Here is a 9,594-nt window from a genome sequence, read left to right on the forward strand (position 1 = left end):
TTTTTATCCTATAATGCACTGAGCTATAAAGTTCTGATGAGGTTTAATTTTATGCTAATATAGGACAAAGTCCAGAGAGAATCAGTGAAGGAAAAGAGAGGATCTAGTACTAGAATAACTGGTGTGAAGGTATAATTTTGATTCAACAACTGTATTTGAGCATCTTTCATTACTTAGGGTTTTGACTGATGAACTTCATTTTTATGTAGAGAAAAACAAGAAGTGAGACCCAAACCCAAGAGGAGGTATGCAGCTCTCAGAGAGTTACTAGATCACAGGCATTTAATGTGACCCTAGCTGAGTGTCCAGAAGACAAGATAAGGGACAAAATGGCTGTCAAGATTGCAAGGAGGAAAGCAAAAAAAATTAGAAAATACGAATAAATGAACAGTAGTTGTTGTTTATTTCAAACATTGGGAATGAATGTATTGTATTTGAGGAACAAAACAGAAATTTGGGTTTGTTTTATGGAATGTGTGTTTAATTATCTGTAGGTAATGGAAGTTTATTTTGGGAGTTGACATTATTGTAAGATGACCTATGGATTGTGATATGGATGTTTAGTTCATGGATTCAACAGATTGTTTTGTTCATGTATTCAATATGGATGTAATGACCTAAGTATTGTGATACAGATTGGGAAAGAGATGGTTTGTTCTTCTTCTTATTTGGATTCAACATGATGTTTAGTTCCCTTTTTTGCTAATTGGAGTCAGCGGGATGTCTTGTTATTGGGTTGGGAAATGGATGATGAATATGGAGTGCATCCATTTACTTTGTTTTGCAAGCAGGTAATGAAGTATCTCTTATATGAGCATTCCAACATAATGTGTGGTTGCAATGAATATTTAATAAGTTTGTCTAGGTAAGAGCTATCCATTTATTGGATATAAATGCCTTGATTGGATTACACAAACACCATAGAGAATCAGAAACAAAGTTGTGAACCAAGGAAACATTCCATTACTTCTCCAACCATTTCAATCCCATTTTAACACTCTCAAAAACATAAGTACCAGTGCCCACAAATGTTGCTCTTCATCATACTTTCACATTAATTTCACAATAACAGCTACAACGATTACAAGAAAGAAAACAAATACAAATTGACCAAAGCACTTGAGTGATTCATTGAACTTCTTTAACATCAACAATCTCAGCTTCACATTTTGCATCTCCTCATTTGATTGTTGCCTTTTAAGAGGATTGGGATTGTTCATTGGTGCTTCTATGATCGGAGAATCAGTAGGGTATGGGTTAATGGGATCACACAAGAGATAAACCCACATTTGTTATTAGGACATCCACATGAATAATAAAGCTTGTGCTTATTATCCACAGACTCCGATATCTTCATAACAGCTCATACTCCACATCTGCAAACCATATTAACATATACCTTCATACTTCTTGTCACACACATTTGAAGAAGACATTATATCTGCGAAAAAAGAGTGACAGTTTCAACTAAAGCAAAATTGATTCAATTTATTGAATATTGGAATGAAGTGATGAAGGATCAACACATGCCAGAAGCAATTCGAGGGCTTCTCCCTTAAATCTACAGAGCACTGCAATCATCTATCATGAGCATAAAGAAGTAGATAAGGCAGCTATGAAGGACTTTAAGATGAACAGTACTAATTCAAGCATCAATGTTAGCTATGAAGGACTTTAAGATGAACCATACTGAAGAGAAGAAATCTGTTGTTAAAGACATTAAGCATAGAAAATAACTGAAAGTTGTCTTCATCTAATGCAGGGCAGTTTTGAACAGACCCATTACTGTTTGTCTCTCTGCATTCAAGCAGATTCTGCAACTTTTCTTTCTTTCTTTTTCGGATTCCTTTGGATATTTGTATTAGATAAACCCCATCAACCTTGTACCAACCCATAACTCAAGACAGAATAACTCTTATAGTCCTTAGGAAAGTTGCACTACATTTGACAAAAACCCATAATAAAAGTGGTCATGCTGAGATGCCACTGAAATTGACAATGCCAACTTCAGTTTACTGATTAAACGCCATCAAATTGTTGTTACTTCACTGAAAATTCTCATTGAATTGTACAACTCCACATTACCAATTCATATTTATTGCACACAAGTTATCCAAGCCTGACACAACGACATAGAGTAAGCCATGAGAATCTTGTTCTGCATTCCACTCAATCACAATGAATGAAGCAAAAACTACTTGAAGAAATTTTAGACATGGGGGCTGGTCCTTAAGAAGGACCTCATAGACATTAGTGGAATAATCCAAACCCATCAGGAATCTCTCTCTCTCTCATACCTCTTAGACCTCTTGTTGTTTCTAGTGAGGGTTTTCATTAATTTGAACCTTATTGTCGGCTTTAAAGTTTGAATCAAAACACAATGTCGGCTGCAAGGGTCGTCTCTCAGGGTCTGCCGGCTGCAAGGGTGTCTCTCAGGGCCTGCCGTGGCTTTCAAGTTTGAATTAAAACACAATGGGAGCACTAATTTTACAAAAGGAACAAAACCTTGGGGATTTGCCCTAGTTTCAAATCATCTGGGAGAGAGAGGTAAAGTCGAGCATATACAAAACTAATTAGAAGAGAGGAAAGGAAGAGAAATACCTTTCTGAGAGTTGCAGCGGTCAATCCTTGCCGAAAATTTGAGACTTTTTCACTCTATCCTGTCATCGATGATGAAGCACTACCAAGCTTCTTCTCCAATGGTTCCAACATGTTTGATTTCAATTTCTTAGTGTTTTTTAGGGTTAAAACCATGGTATAAAATCTCGCGAAATATCGGCGATATATCGCGATATTTCGTGAATCTCGACATGACCGAGATACGAAACAAGGTCGAAATAAAAAAGTACAATAACTCGTCGATATATCGAGATATTTCGACGATATATCGTGGAACTCACGATATATCGCGAGATATCACGATATATCGCGAGATATTGTAAAGTGACAATAGTGTCACATTCAAAATCCTTATAAATTGCATATTTCGCAGCTCTTGGTCGATATTTCGACCGAGAGCTGCTGAAAATGAAATTTTCTCTCTTCTTCCTCCCTTCCAAGCCTCATTGAAGCTCCTTGTCGCCGGAAGACGCTCGAGGGTCATCTAAGCTCATCATCCAAGCCTAATTTCATTATTTAAGGTAAATTATATTTCTCTAAAACAATTTTTTTAAAAAACTTTGTACAAATGTTGTTGGATGTTGATGATATTAATATATGTTAGACACCGGAGGCCGATCTACACACCTCACGGTGTCGAAATTTTTTCCCATATGTATTTTTTTATTTTTTTCTGGTTTTAAAAATTCATTTTCCTACAACTAAAATAGGAAATAATTAGGGGTAATATGACTTAGATGGTAATGAATTAAATATATGTTAGACACCAATGGCCGATCTACGGCTTCACAAGTGTCGGATTTATTTTTCTGCTCTTAAATAATTCTTTTAATTTTCGAAAATTAAGAAAAATATATAAAAATTAAAAAACAGAAATAAATAAGGAAAAATATGAGTTTTAAGTTTAAAAAATAATGAAAAAATATGAAAGTTATTTCTATATGTTTTGAGATGCATTACATGTATATTATGTTTACTAATTCATAGTTTTGTTGTGTTAGGTCAATACTTATATTAACATTATATATAAAAATTGGTTTTAATTTTGTGAAAAATATAAGGGTTAGGGGAAAATATTAAATAACTATACAAGTGTATTAGTAATCTAAAAGTGTCAATTGAAGTGCATCTACATTAAGTTTTTTAATTATTTGTGTTACTTACATTGCAAGAAACAAGTATCATTATGGCGGATCGTGATAGACAACGGCGAGGGGCAAGCAAAAGGTGGGGGAAAGTAGTCAACAAAGGGGGCGGACGGAACAAAGAGAACAGAGGGAACAAGAGAGACCAACCAGCCAAAGATAGGGGTGACATTGCATGGTTACATGGTACTCCCATTGATGGGGATAAGAGAAAATCTATATGTAATTATTGTCACATGCAATTTATGGGAGGTGGGTCCAAGAGACTTAAACAACATCTGACCGAGGATCTAAAGATGTTGTAGGTTGTCATATGGTCCCTATCAAGTAGCCTGTGGAGATTGGTGATAGTTTGAGGGGAAGAAAGAAGAGGAAGGCCGACAAGCAAAGGATAAGAGAACAACTTGAGGATACAGTGAGGAGTTCGATGGGAGGAGGAAGACGATACAATGATGATGATGATTCCTCCTCCTCCTCTCGATGATGACATTGCAGCACTCGATGACATACAAACAAGCAGAGGAGGCTAGGGATTTTAGGCGGACTGTTCAGAGGAGTAGAGGAAGTTTTCAAGATGATCACAGAGACAAAGAGTAGGGGGTAGTGGAGGAGTCGGCGCTGGAGGTCCTAAAACTTTGAATCCTTTTAAAAGATCACAAAGTGTGAGGGCAACCCCAACACCTCTACCAAGCATTGCATCACCATCAACATCTCGATCCTAAATTGCATAAGAAGAAAGGAAGCAACAACCCGTAATCAAAGGAGCATGGAAGGGGATGAAGGGATTGGTTAAAGAATCAATAGCTAAGTGGATGCTATACCATACCATCCCAAAGAACATCGCACAAGGCCCCCATTATGATACCATGATAGATACCATTGCGTAGGCCGGCCCAGATTCAAGGGCCCCACCCCATATGAGGTAATGAATGTTTATCTACCTCAACAAAAGAGTGAGATTGATGAGTACATTAGTGAGATGAAGAATATGTGGGAGACATATGGGTGACTATAATGGCGTATGGATGGACTGGCCTACAAGAAAGTCCATCATCAATTTCATGATTTATTGTGATGGGAGGACAGTGTTCCTCAAATCTGTGGATGCATCCAAAGAGATAAAGGATGCAAAATATATTTACAGATTGTTAAAGGAAGTAGTGGAAAAAGATGTGGGTATTGAGAATGTTGTCCAGATTGTAACGACAATGGAAGTAACTTCAGTCGGCCGTGAGAAGATGATGAACAATAATAAGTACCGCTTCTTCGACTCCAGGCAGCCCATTGCATTGACTTAATGCTAAAAGATATGGGAAAGTTAAAGTTGGTGAAGATCGTGGTTGAAAGTGCAAGACAAGTCACCAACTTTGTATACAACCACTCCTATGCACTCAATCTATTGAGGGAAAATGTGGGGTGACTTGGTTAGGCCTGGCATCACAAGATTTGCCACCAACTACATTGCCCTCAAAAGCATTGAGACAAAGAAGGCCGGGCTGAGAAGCATGTTTGCTTCTGAGGAGTGGTTTCAATGGAAGGGTTCCAAGACTGCAAATGGGAGGGAAGCACAAACAACGATGTCATCCGAGGACTTCCGACCAAACTAAGCAAAGTGGTGAAAGTTTTAGAGCCAGAATTCAAGTTCTACATGTTGCCGACTCCGCCTCAAGGGCCCAACCATGCCAGTCCTATATGCTGCAATAGACTTGATGAAAGATAGTGTCTATAGTGTGGGTCCTCGCAGTAGCAAACACTTCTTAGATATCATAAATGCTCGCTGGGAGAATCAACTTATGCATCCACTGCATAAGGCTGGTGAGTAAATTTGTTTTATGTTTACTAATTCATAGTATTATTATTTACTAATTACCTATGCATTTGACAATACCTCTATTCTATATGTCATATTTCAACATACTACTTCAACCCTAAGTATCAATATAACAATAGGCTTGGGTTGGAAACTCAACTTATTGATGCTGTGAAACAAGTAGTGAAGAAGTTGGAGCCAGATGGTGCACTACAAGCAATTTGCAACAATGAAGTGAGTTCATTTGGAAACTCAACTTATTGATGCTTTCAAATAAGTAGTGAAGAAGTACTTACTAATTTTCCACATGGGTATAGATCAAGGTATTTAGGGATGCATTGGGAAGTTTTGGAACTGAGGCTGCGATACAAGGCAGAGCACGTGGTGATGCTGGTAATTCTTTTAAGTTTTAAATTACATATGTATTGAAATTTGAAAGTTGAAAGTTGAAACAACATTTGACACATGTCTTTTTGTTGTAAACTTGTAATGCAAATGAATGGTGGGTGTTGTATGGGGAATCGGTGAAAACTTAAGAAGAATAGCAATTAAAGTCCTCGCCCAAACATGTTCTCATCCTGTGTGAGAGGAACTGGAGTACCTTTGCACTCATCCACTCCAAGAGGCGCAACAGATTGGGGTCTCAACGTTTATCTGACATGGTGTATGTGCACTACAACTTGAGGCTGAAATTGCAACACATACGCATGGGACATGAGGGACAGAGGGGCACCATTGATCTAGCCGACATCTTTCAAGTTGACTGCACGATGAGGACCCTATTGTGGATTGGGTGAGGGATAGAGGTGAGCCGTTGTTGGATGAGGAGGGAGGTAGGCCCGACCCCATGATAGCTTCCGAGATTGGTGCCGATGTGGACGAGTATATGGCTGACGAGGGTCAGATACATGCAAGGGAAGCCTCACCCATACCATTCCAGCCCACTGGTGGCAATGTTGCTGATGATGAAGACTGGTCTAAGTCCTCAAATGATGATGATGGTGATGATGGTGATGCTGGTGGTGGTGATGGTGATGCTGGTGGTGGTGATGTTGGTGGTGGTGATGCTGGTGAAGAATATGACGGCATGCGAGAGCGTTATGTGGTAGGCCAGGAGGCCCAGGATTCGGCACCTGTAGACCCACTCCGATTCACTGGAGAGACACAGTTTGATCATGCCACACAAGATACGGACCACGGAGCACGTGCCCCCGCACCCCCCACCCTCGAGAGGCCCCCTACATACATACAACAGGAAGCGTAGGGGTCGACAAACACAGTTGCAACCTGATCAAATGGACATTGATAACCTATCTAGCTCTGTTGGTGGTTTGAGTATGGGGGATAGGGAGGGAGGACCGACTCGACATTGGCGTGCCCCATCTTTTGACGCACATGCCACTCCATTGGCATCGGATTATGGTGCATCACAACCTTACGGTGGATATGGAGATGGATCATCATCATATGGGCGCTTAGTGGGTAGGGACTATGACTACTACCCAATCCCAGGGACATATCGGATCATCTTTTGTAGATAACATCTTTGCATACCCTAGCGGACCTAGATACCAACCTCACCACCATACATGCAGCCCAATGCCATCGCTCTGCGCCGCGCCAACATCATATCACAAAGGATCATCTTCTTCACGGATCGGATCGATTGGTAACCCTAGTTTATATCCTAGGATAGGTTACCTACAGATCGTTGATGATTCCATTTACGTGACACTTGTGGATGACTACACTGCTTCTTCTCCGATTCTATACCGTGGTCCACATATGTCATTCAAACAGAGAGCAATGGACGCCGACTCAGCGAGGCATGAGTGGGATTGATCCAGGAGGCACAAAGAACTACTATTAGCAGCTTAGCACTTGTAATTTGTAACTTAAGTTGTGATTTCATTAATCTATGTGTATTTAACTATTTATACATTAAGGTCGGCGATCGTATGTCAATCAAGGGTGCAAGCCCAAAACACCAATTTGAATTCACATTTTTACAATTTTATGGTTTAAATGTGTTTATTAAGCTTAAATAAGGCTGTCCATGAAGTTTCGTGCCTAAATATGGCCAAATACCCCCGAGATGGACCCCAAATATTGCGTAAAAATGCAATATTTCGGGAATATTTCGCGATATCTCGGATATTTCGGATATCTCGGTAGGCCCGAGATACCGATATATCGCGAGATATAGTACTATGGTTAAAACATGTAAAGGAAGTCTATAATGCCAGCTTACATCTTTATATCTGAGCGTAATTTCTTCTTTTTGTATTTTTAAACGAAATCTTCCAACTTTTTTTAAATAATTCCTATTTCTATTTAGGATAAATTACACGTCACCCCCTGATTTTAAAAAAACTCAAATCACTCCCTCTACAATAACGGTGGTGCTAGCCTACTATTAGTTATTGGTGTGACAGGACTGTTTTACCCTTGTACTAAAATATTAGAATTAAATTTATAATACTATCCTTCCTTCATCTTCAATATTGGTCAAGGGTAGTTTAGGGATTTAAATTTATGGGAAATTTACATATACCACCCTTGAGGTTTGACGAAAGGATATTTTCACCCCCCAGTTTTGAAAAATTCTACGTACCCCCCTGAGGTTTGCAAACGGTAACAAATAAGCTCATTCCGTCAATTCATGACTAACACTGTTAAAAAATAGACTTGAACTGACAGAATTGCCCTTCTAAGAAGAACAAAAAAAAAAAATCGGCAAATCATCTGCTGATCTCCATGAATCACAACTTATAATTTTCCAATTCTTCTGATCTCCGAACAAATCAAAACAAGATTTGAAAGGGGATCAAGAGTTGGGGGGGGGGGGGGGAGGGGGAAATCCAATCTAAGGCTGCAGATTTTTTTTTCTTGCAAAATTGTTGGAATCCAGGCCCTCAAGAACCCAATTTTGTGTAAGAACTCTCGCAGCTCTGCAGGGATAAACGCTAGAGAAACGAGGAGAAATAAAAACCTTGGTGGAATGAAGCAGAACACGAGAGATTAAATAGACAAAAACCCACCAAGATGTTTGGATTCCACCATGTAGGAAAAGCAATCTGAGGGAAACTCAGATGGATGCAAAGATCCAAAAGTGATTTGATGGAACAAAAGAACAGTTTGGGAAGAAGAGGTTGAAAATTCAATTTAGGGTTTGAACACGCCATTAACGAGAGAGGATCAAAGCAAGAAACTAATGACAAACTGGGGAAATTGCACCATAAACTAATTAGAGTTCTTATTGGACTACAGAGTAAGATAAAAACCAACACAACTTGCCACAGTCAAAGTCTAAAATCACCTTGCTTGAGGAAGCCAGGGGAATATTCGAACAGATCTTAATGTTTCAAAAAAATCAACTTGTGACTGCCCATTAATGGTGTTCTTCATCTCGAAAAGGTCATATGGACCCCATGGAAACTCCTTGTTACAGATGTGCAAATATGGGTATGCAGGAGGCTCTTTAGTGTGGGGATGACCCTTCGATAAATTGACAATAGCTAAAATTGTGCACGATACAATGCCAGCATATGTTATCTTTTCCCATTTTGCCGCTTCATGAGCATGATTGTGCTGAGCAGAGGAAGTAAATCCCCTCTTAGAAGGAGCTATTCTCACGCCTCTGCGAATGCTGCTTGAAATCCAGATCGCATCATCACCATCGCCATTGTCGTCTCTTCTCGTCCTTCTCCAAACGATCAACCAATCCTCCGATTGCAAGTTTGCAGGTATGTGTATGTGTTCCAAACCTGCAACTCATCTTCCCCAAATCGTTTGGGGAAGATGGAAGATGAATTGTAGGGTTTTTTTTTTTTTGCAAGGGCAATTTCGTCAATTCATATAAAAAATTTAACGCAGTTAGTAATGAACTGACAGAATGGGTGTATTTGTTAACGATTGCAAACCTCAAGGGGGTACGCAGAATTTTTCAAAACTGGGGGGTGAAAATATCCTTTCGTCAAACCTCAGGGGTGGTATGTGTAAATTTCCCTAAATTTATTT

At 39.3% G+C, this 9,594-nt stretch overlaps 1 pseudogene; it reads right to left on the minus strand.

The window, feature by feature from the left end:
- Nucleotides 1–8,795: 8,795 nt before the first annotated feature.
- Nucleotides 8,796–9,281, minus strand: LOC122672631 (annotated as a pseudogene).
- Nucleotides 9,282–9,594: the final 313 nt, after the last annotated feature.

This window comes from Telopea speciosissima, chromosome 8, assembly GCF_018873765.1.
Source record: "Telopea speciosissima isolate NSW1024214 ecotype Mountain lineage chromosome 8, Tspe_v1, whole genome shotgun sequence".
NCBI classification, from domain to species: Eukaryota; Viridiplantae; Streptophyta; class Magnoliopsida; order Proteales; family Proteaceae; genus Telopea; species Telopea speciosissima.